The sequence below is a fragment of the Prionailurus bengalensis genome, chromosome D1 (assembly GCF_016509475.1).
Source record: "Prionailurus bengalensis isolate Pbe53 chromosome D1, Fcat_Pben_1.1_paternal_pri, whole genome shotgun sequence".
Classification (NCBI taxonomy): Eukaryota; Metazoa; Chordata; class Mammalia; order Carnivora; family Felidae; genus Prionailurus; species Prionailurus bengalensis.
Genome location: NC_057346.1, coordinates 71495776 through 71507248, shown reverse-complemented (window position 1 = coordinate 71507248; position 11473 = coordinate 71495776).

Here is an 11473-nt window from a genome sequence, read left to right as displayed (position 1 = left end):
GTTTCCGATTCTGTGTCTCCCTCTCTCTCTGCCCCTCCCCCGTTCATGCTCTGTCTCTCTCTGTCCCAAAAATAAAATAAAACGTTGAAAAAAATTAAAAAAAAAAAAAAGAGAAAAAAAAGAGAATATGAATTTAACCTTAGTAACTTCATCTGTTGAATATTTCCAAGTGTGATGAATCAGGAGTCTTTGCCTTTCTGGCTTATTAAGATGTTTCTGGTTGCAGGAGGGAAAAAGTCCTGGGTAGATACACTTCAATGGGACATTTGAAGGTAGTATGGCAGTTTTAGGGTGAGTATGTCCTACGTGCTCCATACTACAAAGATCTGCTTGCTCACATCCCTCGATTTGGCTTCCCAGATGGCATCAGCTTTATCTTAAGGCAGACTCGTGGAAGTACATGTGCTTTGTTCTCCTCCTTGTAGAGACATGGGAGCTTTTCAGATATTCCCCCAGAACTGTTCTTTGTGTCCCATTGGTCCTAACTAAGTTACATGCCCATCTTTTAAAACTCTGTCTTTTGAGTGGGATTATGGTTCACTTAGGCCTGACTTCTAGAGCCCGTGATGGAGTTGGCTTCTCCCAAAGTACATGTGCTACCCTGGGGAAGTATAGTTACCTAAACAGAAATAAGGAGAGTTATGAAGAGAAGAGGAACTCCTGACTAGCAGACCAATTACAATGTCCACTTCACTGCCCCCTGACCACTTGCTAGGCCCAGCAGCTATCCTACCTGCCTCCCTGCCTCTAGACAAATGTGTTCATTCAAGTTGCTTTTTGATCTTTCTCTTCCTTTGATGAGCAAATCTCTCATCCCTGGGCCTCCTGCTTACTGTCATATCTCCTCTGAATGCCTGAGGTGAACTTCTGAGACTGGAGATTCTGGAGGGTTGGTGGTCTTAGCAAAGAAATTTACTGAACTGGAATGGATTGTAATCAAAATTAAGGAGGCTTCTTTTGCTCCTGAATGCTACCACTATTTCTTTTAGGATGACCTTCATAAACCTACAGAGAATGAAGAACATACTATTTATTTCTTTACTTTGTACCCATTTCTTACGTTACATTTTTTCTTACTGAGGTCAGTGCGAACTTGACAAAATCATTTAAAAATGTAGATTCATAGCTTATTAAATGTAAAAGAGCTTTCATCTCATTGTGCTCATTTTATAGCCAAAGAAATAGGAGTTCAGAGGGAAAATGATTCCTGTAGTTCGTAGCAGACACATGTCCTTCATCCCTATGCTTTTTACTCCTAATGATTTATACTGTGCTTTACAGTTTATAAGGTTGTTTTTCAATATACTGTCAACTCTTGACTATTTGGAGCCAATTAACTGTGGTAAAAAATAAAATGCTGCCATTTTTGAAAACTATAAATTAACATGAATTAGTAGTCCATAATGGAAAATATTTATTTTGGGAAACCATGTAGTAATAGACTATGGATCTTCTGCAGTGGAAATGCCTTCTCTGATCAATCAGTGGTGAGCTCCTACCTAGAATGTTGGAAATCTAACTTCCAATTCAAAATGGCAACTGAGCATTCTTCTCCTCAAATACCATTGAAATAACTCTAAGGATAGAAAAAGGGATAAAGGCATTGAGAATGGGGATGGAGGACCATATTAGTGAATTATATACTTTGAAGTTCTAAAAGATCGAAGGCAAGTGGAACAATACTGAAAGCACTACAGACAAGACCACGCATAGTCAAAGGCTGAGGTAGAGGTGGGAGCTCATCCTTCAAAGGACAGCTAAGGAGAAAATCAGATAAGGAGAGGAGCTCATGAGGACAAGAGTGGGAAGAAATCAAGCTTATGCCCTGTTCTCACCCCACTTTCTCTTCCTGTTTGTGAAGCTGTAGAACTTGTTCCCAGTGCTGAAAGAGTCGTCTAAACAAATTGAGTACTGTGCCTGGGAGATGATGGTGTTCCTACATAGCGATTGGTGCCCTAGATTGGCAGCCCCCTAGTTTGGTCTGATTTTGAACCTAAAGTTCTGCATCAACTAAAACTATTAATCAGGTGTGAGGGCAAGTTTCAGTCAACCAAGTAATTAGGGGGAAATGTCAGCAAAAGGGCTAGCATTACAAAGGTGGAGTAAGTGTGACAGAATAATACCTAAACATTTTATACTCTGACTGTGTAGAAACAATGTATCTAACAAAAATAAGTAAAAGGAGAGAAGGTAGAATGTAGAAAAAGCTCCCTATATAATAAGAATCAAAGGACATAATTTAAAACTGACAAATCAAGTAGAATTTTAAGTATACCTAAAAGGCCAAAAGTAAAGGATAGTAATATTGCCTAAAATTGGGTCGTGGGAGATATGGAGGAAGAAGAGATACAAGCTAATGCTATACATAAAGGAGAAGCAGATACTGTCCAAAGAAATAAGGTGCAAAAATGCTACATAAAGGTAGAAGTATAAAGAAAACCACTAAATCAAAAACACAAAAAGTGTCAGAACTAAAATTAATTTTTTAATAAAGAGCAAATAATATGAGAGAACTAAACTAAGTCTCTACATACAGTCACACTAAGGAAATGTAAAGAGGCTTTTATCTCACTTATTAAAATAAAAAGGTGTTCAGATTGGATCCTGGACAAAACCTAATGCTATATTAGGTATATGCTATACACAAGAGACATCTAAAACAGATTAAGGTCAAAAATAAAAGGTTGGGCAACACATACCAGGCAAATGGAAATAAAAAGAAAGCAGAATTCATGATCTTAGCGAAACAAGGTAGAACTCAAGGCAGAAAGCATAAGCAAGACAAAGAAATTCATTTTATAATCCTGAAGACTAATTCTCAAGGAAGTTATGATAGTTATGAATAAATATTGCACCTAATAACGGCATCTTTCATAAAGCAAAAATGACAAGAGATACATGGAGAAATATGTAGAAGTACCTTAATACTAGGAGACGAATGAATTCACTTCCGTCGGCCTAAGACAAATTGAGTGGGCCAAAAAACCAAACAACAACAAAACACAAAACAAATGAAGATAACAAAGACCCATACTACATGATCAGTCAGGTAGATCTGACAAATATACATCAAATTCTATACCTGATAATAGAATATGCCATCTTTCTAGTATTCATGAAAATTGACCATATCAGTGGATGAAAAGTGAACTTTGATAAATTCCAGAAGTATAAATAATACAGATTTCATTCTCTAAAAATACAATAAGATTGGGTATTCATAACAAAATAATGAAACCAGAAAATGAAATTGTCCTTATGTTGTGGAATTTTTTAAAAAATCAAAAATAATCTTTGGGCAAAGGGGAACTACAAACCAAAATTGCAGAATTCTAGAAAACAATAAAAACTCTGAATATTTACATCTATGGAATATAGCTAGAGTAGTCCTCAGAAGAAAAGTCATAGCCCTAAATACTTCAACGAAAAATGAAATGTTGAAAATGAATTAAATATAGGTTTTTTTAAATTAGAAAAATAACCAAAGGAAAGCATAAGAAAAGAATTATAAATTCCTGACAGCCAGGAATTAATGAGTTAGACAATAGAGAAATAGAACTAATAAGATGTATTTGTTTTAAATCAATACATTGGATCAAGAGTCAGCAAATTACACCCTACAGTCAAAATGTGGCCCATCATCTGTTTTGTATGGCCTACAAGCTAAGAATGGTTTTTTTTCATTTTTAAATGGTTGAAAAAATTTATTTTTTTACCAGTGTATACTCATCAAACAAAAACAAGAAGAGAGAGAAAAGTGAATTTTGAATGTCATGCTTTTAGGGCATAGTGGAGTGTGGATTATTTTAACCAAATTAGGTGGCAAAACATAATAAATTATTATAGACTAACACTGTAGCTCTGCCAAAATAATGCAGAATGTTCTGGCATTATCAGACTGAGCACTTGTCACAGTATCCTTCACACAGGAAAGCAGTGGTCAGGAAAATTAGGTATTTTTTAATGATATCTATCATTCTCACAATTGAATGAAATGAAAATGAAGCTGCAACCAAAGTTTCTGAGTGGCTCGTTTGTTATCCAGGCAGGAAAAGTCATTTGCTACTTGTGAATTAGTTGTGTTTAATTGAAGCAGCCAAAAAAATGTGTCCAGAAAATAAACTTGCTTAAGACTAACAGTCTTTCATTGAGAACAGTTGCTCAGAGTTAAGGACATTGGAGCAATGTTGATAGTCAATTAAAAACAATGCAGATGATTTTGAGTGATTTTCCTTGGTTCTTGATGAGTAAACAGATGTTACCCATACTGTTGAGTTGCTGTTTATTCAAGAAGTCAGCACCAAGTTTGACTGAAAATTTAGCCTCTGTGAACAGTCTCCATTAAACAACTACAGAAGAGGATATTTTCAAAGAAGATGAGAAAACACTATTTCAGTACAACTTGAGATGGAATCAGCTAAGATGTGTTATCACTGACAGTAAAGGTAGATGTGGGACAGAACAAGGCGTGGACAAGTTATGATTCAGCAGGTACTTTGCACAAAATACTTGAATCTCTCATGTGTTACAGAACTGGTGAGGTCAGCACTGAACTTCACTTATTCTCATGGACTTAACCATCATTAGTTTTGAGAATTTTTGTCAGAAATAGAGGCGGAATATCCTGACTTGCTCTCCCAAGCCACGGTTCAATGACTTAGTGATAACGTTTTATTGCAAATTTTTTTAGCTTGGGACCAAAATTCAATTTTTTCTGAATGAAAGCAACCATCCTTAACTATTGTTATTACATACTGAATGGCTTTGGACGTTAGCTTTTTTTTTTTTTTTAATGTTTATTTTTGAGAGAGAAAGAGCAAAGAGACAGAATGTGAGTGGGGGAAGGGCAGAGAGAGAGAGGGGGACAGAGAATCCGAAGCAGGCTCCAGGCTCTGAGCTGTCAGCACAGAATCCGACGTGGAGCTCGAACCCATGAACTGTGAGATCATGACCTGAGCCGAAGTGGGACCCTTAACCGATGGAGCCACCCAGGTGCCCCTGGACATTAACTTTTACAGCAGATCATTCTTAATGAGTTTAACCTAAAATTGAAAGGCCAAACAGTGCTTATGTGGGAAGCATACTGAGGCGAAGTTGACTAGAATTTAAATTTTTAAAAAACATAAGAGAAAATACATTCACAGTACTGTACTATAAAAAATCTGCATATAAGTGGACCTGCACAGTTCAAATCTGTGTTGTTCAAGAGGCAATTGTAATATTAAGCCACTTTATATACTGGCTGTGCCGTCAAAAGTTCAAATGAAAAGTAAGCCCTCCGTTCCCACACATCTTTCCAGCACATGTTTTGTGAGCTCACACTAAGGTTTCAGCAGCACTTTTTCAGATCTGAATGCCAGTGCAAAGGGAATTTCCATATTTCAAAATTTATTTAACTGTGTGACCAAAGAGCTTCCATCTAACCTTCAATTGCAAGTGATTAGTCTGTAAAGTAATGACATGCTAAAAAGGCAAATATTGAAGAATTTAATAGAATTCTATAAATGTCTTCCCAGTAATTAATATACTCAATTAAAATTAGGTGCTCAGGCTCACGCCAGTCAGAGTGGCCAAAATGAACAAATCAGGAGACTATAGATGCTGGAGAGGATGTGGAGAAACGGGAACCCTCTTGCACTGTTGGTGGGAATGCAAACTGGTGCAGCCACTCTAGAAAACAGTGTGGAGGTTCCTCAAAAAATTAAAAACAGACCTACCCTATGACCCAGCAATAGCACTGCTAGGAATTTACCCAAGGGATACAGGAGTACTGATGCATAGGGGCACTTGTACCCCAATGTTTATAGCAGCACTCTCAACAATAGCCAAATGATGGAAAGAGCCTAAATGTCCATCAACTGATGAATGGATAAAGAAATTGAGGTTTATATACACAATGGAGTACTACGTGGCAATGAGAAAGAATGAAATCTGGCCCTTTGTAGCAACATGGATGGAACTAGAGAGTGTGATGCTAAGTGAAATAAGCCATACAGAGAAAGACAGATACCATATGGTTTCACTCGTATGTGGATCCTGAGAAACTTAACAGAAACCCATGGGGGAGGGGAAGGAAAAAAAGAAAAGGTTAGAGTGGGAGAGAGCCAAAGCATAAGAGACTCTTAAAAACTGAGAACAATCTGAGGGTTGATGGGGATGGGAGGGAGGGTAGGGTAGGTGATGGGTATTGAGGAGGGCACCTGTTGGGATGAGCACTGGGTGTTGTATGGAAACCAATTTGACCAAAAACTTCATATATTGAAAAAAATAAAAAATAAAAAAATAAAATTAGGTGCTCAGGGATTGATATCAGTATTGGCAGTATCCATCTTTGTGAAAAGGCACTGTCAAATATGAAATATGTAAATCTCATTACAGATCAGCATTAACAGATGAACATTTGTAATGTTTTGATGATAGGAAACATGAAGTTTGAACCCCAGTTAAGCAAAATTTTATCTCCTGGAAAAGAATTCCCTTTTTCTCATTAGTGGATCAGTATTTTTTTTAAGTACTTATTATATTTTGAATGTCGTCAATAAAAATTTTGTAAAAATTTTCACTCCTGTTTTACAAATATCTACCTAATGTTCTCGGCCTGCAAAGTGGAAAATACTTACTATACACCACTATATGAAAAAGTTTGCTGACTCTGGAATTAGACAAGCAAACTAAGCACTAGCTAACTTGATTAATCCAGGGAAAGGGGGACATAGCATAAGTACTCAAAATATGAAATGACAAGGGAGAGTAATCACAGAAACAATTTTAATAATCATAAGAAATTGATTTACATAACAATGCAAAGGAGTTTGAAGAGTGAATGAAATCGATAAACTGTGAAAGTAGAATTTACTGACATTCACCCTAAAAGAAACAGGTTCAACAGATCAGTTTTCATCAAAGAAAAAGTTGCCAAAAGCGTAGCCCTCAGAGAAACTATTTGAGCTGATACACTAATAATGAAGTAGAAGAAAAGGAAATTAGGAAAACAATCCCATTTACAATTGCACCAAAAATAATAAAATACCTAGTGATAAACTTAACCAAGGAGGTGAAAGACTCTGAAAACTATAGGACATTGATGAAAGAAATTGAAAACACAAACACATGGAAAGATATTCCATGCTCATGGATTGGAAGAACAAATAATGTTAAAATGCCCATATTACCCAAAGCAATCTACAGATTCAATGCGACCCCTATCAAAATACCAACAGCATTTTTAACAGAACTAGACCAAATAATCCTCAAATTTGTGTGAAACCTCCAAAGACCCTGAATAGCCAAAGCAATCTTGGAAAACAAAAACAAAGCTGGAGGCATCACTATCCCAGATTTCAAGATATACTAGAGATTACCACATGTAATCAAAACAGTATGGTACTGGCACAAAAATAGACACATGGATCAATGGAACAAAACAGAGCCCAGAAATAAACCCACCCTTTTATGGTGTATTAATCTACAACAAAGGAGGCAAGAGTATGCAATGGGAAAAAGACAGTCTCTTCAATAAATGGTGTTGGGAAGACTGCATGCAAAAGAATGAAACTGGACTACTTCCTCACACCACATACAAAAACTCAAAATGGATTAAAGACCTAAATGTGAGATGCGAAACTATAAAAATCCTAGAAGACAGCACAGACAGTAATGTCTCTGACATTGGCCATAGAAACATTTTTTTTAGATACACTTCCTCAGGCAAGGGAAACAGGCAAAAAATAAACTCCTGGGACTACATCAAAATAAAAACTTCCGCACAGCAAACAGCAAAACAAAAACACAACCTGCCAAATGGGAAACGATATTTGCAAGTGATCTATCCGATAAGGAGCTATTACCCCAATATATAAAGAATTTATACAACTCAACACCAAAAGAATGCAAAGAATCCAATTTAAAAATGGGCAGAAGACATGAAAAGACATTTCTCCAAAGAAGACACACACGGCCAGCAGATACGTGAAAAAATGCCGAACATCACTAATCACCAGAGAAATACAAATCAAAACCACACTGAGATACTACCTCACACTTGTCAGAATGGCTAAAACCAAAACACAAGAAACAACAAATGTTAGCAAGATTGTCGAGAAAAAGGAACAGTTGTGCACGGTTGGTGGGAATGCAAATTGGTGCAACCACTCTGGAAAACAGTATGAAGGTTACTCAAAACATTAAAGATATAATTACCATATGATACAGTAATTCCACTACTTAGTATTTACCCAAAGCATATGAAGACACTTCTTGTGGAAAGGAATGTGGCAGCATCTATCAAATAATAGATGTGTTCACCTTTTGACCAAACAATTCCAACTTTTAGGGAAAGATTTTTTTTTTAATTTTTTAAGTGTTTACTTATTATTGAAAGACAGAGACAGAGCATGAGCGTGGGAGGGGCAGAGAGAGGGAGGAGACACAGAATCCAAAGCAGGCTCTAGGCTCTGAGCTGTCAGCACAGAGCCTGATGTGGGGCACGAACCCACAAACCGCGAGATCCTGACCTGAGCCAAAGTCGGACGCCTAGCCAACTGAGCCACCCAGGTTCCCCATTTAGGGAAAGATTTTAATGAGAATATTCACAGTTAATTTCATCAGGAAGACAATTAAGTGGGGATCTGTTTGCTGGAACCTTGTCGTTTTTTTCCTTAATAGCTGTTCATTATTGTCTGAATAAAGACACAAAAGATCAATAAAGATAAGATAATCAACCATTAAGATGACAAAATTCAAGAAGAATAAACATGATTTCTTGCATTTAAGTTCAAATAACTCCTTTTAGTAAAGGATAAGTAAAGAATCTCTCCTGCAGATCCACTTGAACACATACAAAGGGATGTAAGTGCCAGGTTATTCACTCATGCGTTATTTATGACAGCAAAACAAAACAAGCCACTGCAACCATACATTTCTATCAATGAAGGAATGTTGGAATAAACTACAGTATATACTACAATAGAATATACTACAGCTGCATTAAAAATGAGGATGTCTTCTGTGTAGTAATATGGAGAGGTCTTTAGGACAAATCATGTTAAAACAACAAAAAATGAAAAACCAGTATACGCAATGTGGTAGCTAACCTCCAAAATTACCCCTGATGATCCCCATCTAGTATATTCAATTTTGCGAATCCAGTCTGGTGTGTGTGACCAATAGAATATGGAAGTCATAATGTGTGACCTCTAAGGCTTGTCTAAAGGCACTGCAACTTTTTCACCTGGGTCTCTAAGCTCTCATTCTGGGAGAATCTGGCCACCATATTTTGATGACACTCCAGCAGTCCTGTGGAGAGGTCCACACTCAGAGAAACTGAGGTCTCTCACCAATTGCCAGGATCAACTTGTCCACCATGTGAGTGAGCCACCTTGGAAATAGATCCTTCTCAAACTTTCAGATGACTACAGACCCAACTGTCGTCTGATTGTGATCTTATGAGAGATCCTGACCAAGAACTGCTCAGCCATCCATTTCTAAATTGTCTGCTCACAAAAATGACGATGATTATTACCAGTATATTTTGGGGTGATTTCTTAGAGAGCATTAGCTAATGAATACAAAGAACAATGTATAAAATATGTTCCCTTTTTGTATGAGGTGGGGAATTTGTGTGTGTGTGTGTGTGTGTGTGTGTATGCACTTGTATTTGACTAAAAAGCATTAGATAGGTTAATACAAAACTAATGAAAATGGTCATTTCTAGGAAACTCAGAGAAAAGGATAGATGTGGATGGGGTAGAAGTATGTTCATCTTTTATTAAATTTTTGATTATGTATCAGTAATTGTATTTATTATATATAATATAAAAAACATATATACCTAATATATATAGATAGATATAATTGAAACCACAAAAAGCAAAGATATTTTTTAAAGTTTATTTATTTTGAGGAGCACCTGGATGACTCTGTTGTTTAAGTGTCTGACTTTGGCTCAGGTCATGATTTCATGGTTCAGGAGTTTGAGCACTTTGTCAGGCTCTGTGCTGGAGCCTGCTTCAGATTCTGTGTCACCCTCTCTCCCTTCCCTCTCTCTCTTGCACTTCTCTCTCTCTCTCTCTGTCTCTCTCTCTCTCTCTCTCAAAAACAAACAAGCATTAAAAAGATAAACAAAAAATAAAAGTTTATTTTGAGAGAGAACGCGTCTGTGCATATAAGCAGGGAAGGGGTGGAAAGAAAGAAAGAGTGAATCCCAAGCAGACTCTGATCTGTCAGCACAGAGCCTAACTTGGGGCTCAAACTCATAAACTGTGAGATCATGACCTCAGCTGAAACCAAGAGTCAGATGCTTAACAGACTGAACCACCCAGGTGCCCCCAAAGATATTTTTGAAAATTAAAATTGATCTTTTTTTTATAAAGTGCTAATACCCAGGGGCGCCTGGGTGGCGCAGTCGGTTAAGCGTCCGACTTCAGCCAGGTCACAATCTCGCAGTCCGTGAGTTCGAGCCCCTCGTCGGGCTCTGGGCTGATGGCTCAGAGCCTGGGGCCTGTTTCCGATTCTGTGTCTCCCTCTCTCTCTGCCCCTCGCCCGTTCATGCTCTGTCTCTCTCTGTCCCAAAAATAAATAAACGTTGGGGAAAAAAAAATTAAAAATAAATAAATAAAGTGCTAATACCCAGATAAAGTGGAAGCTCCAAGGACAAAAACTAGGCATGGGTATTTTTAAAGGTCCCGAGTGATTTTAATGTACAACTTGTATATATAGAAACACTGTCCTAAGAGGAGCTCTTTTTCAACTTTCCAAAACTGACAGGAGCAGTAATGGAAAATTTAAATAGTGCTATAACTAATAAAGAACTTGAATTCATATTTTTTTCAATGTCTACAAAGAAAATTCTAGGTCTACATGAATTTACCAATGAATTCTAAAGACAATCTTATACAAATACTTCTAGAGAATAGGAAAAGAGGACACGCTACCCAACTGATTTTTTTTTCATGCTAGGATAATTCTGATACCAAACGCATGTCTATTTAAAGAAAGAAAAATGATAAGGCAATCTCACATGTGAACATAGATGCAAAGATATATATAGATATATAGATATATAGATATACATATATATAGATATATAGATATTTCACACATGACCAATGTTCTTACAAGGACACCAGTCAGATTTGATTAGGGTCTCCATAATTATCTCATTTAACTTAATTGCCACTTTATAGGCCTTGTCTCCAATTACAGTCACATTCTGAGATATTGGGGGTTAAGGCTTCAACATACGGATTTGGGGGTATACATATACAATTAAGCTTTTAACAACAAGATAGTGAAGAATTGTGGGGCCAAGATCCAAACAAAAGAGGAAACCCGGAGAAGTGAGCTTAGACTGTGTCCTGCTTATTTTCTCCTAGAGTTGTGAACCAATCTGGGGGAGACCACTCACAGGCTGAGAAGGTAAGCACGGTTTTTGGTGGATTCACAGAGCTAGAGTCCCAAAACTTGGGAGAATATG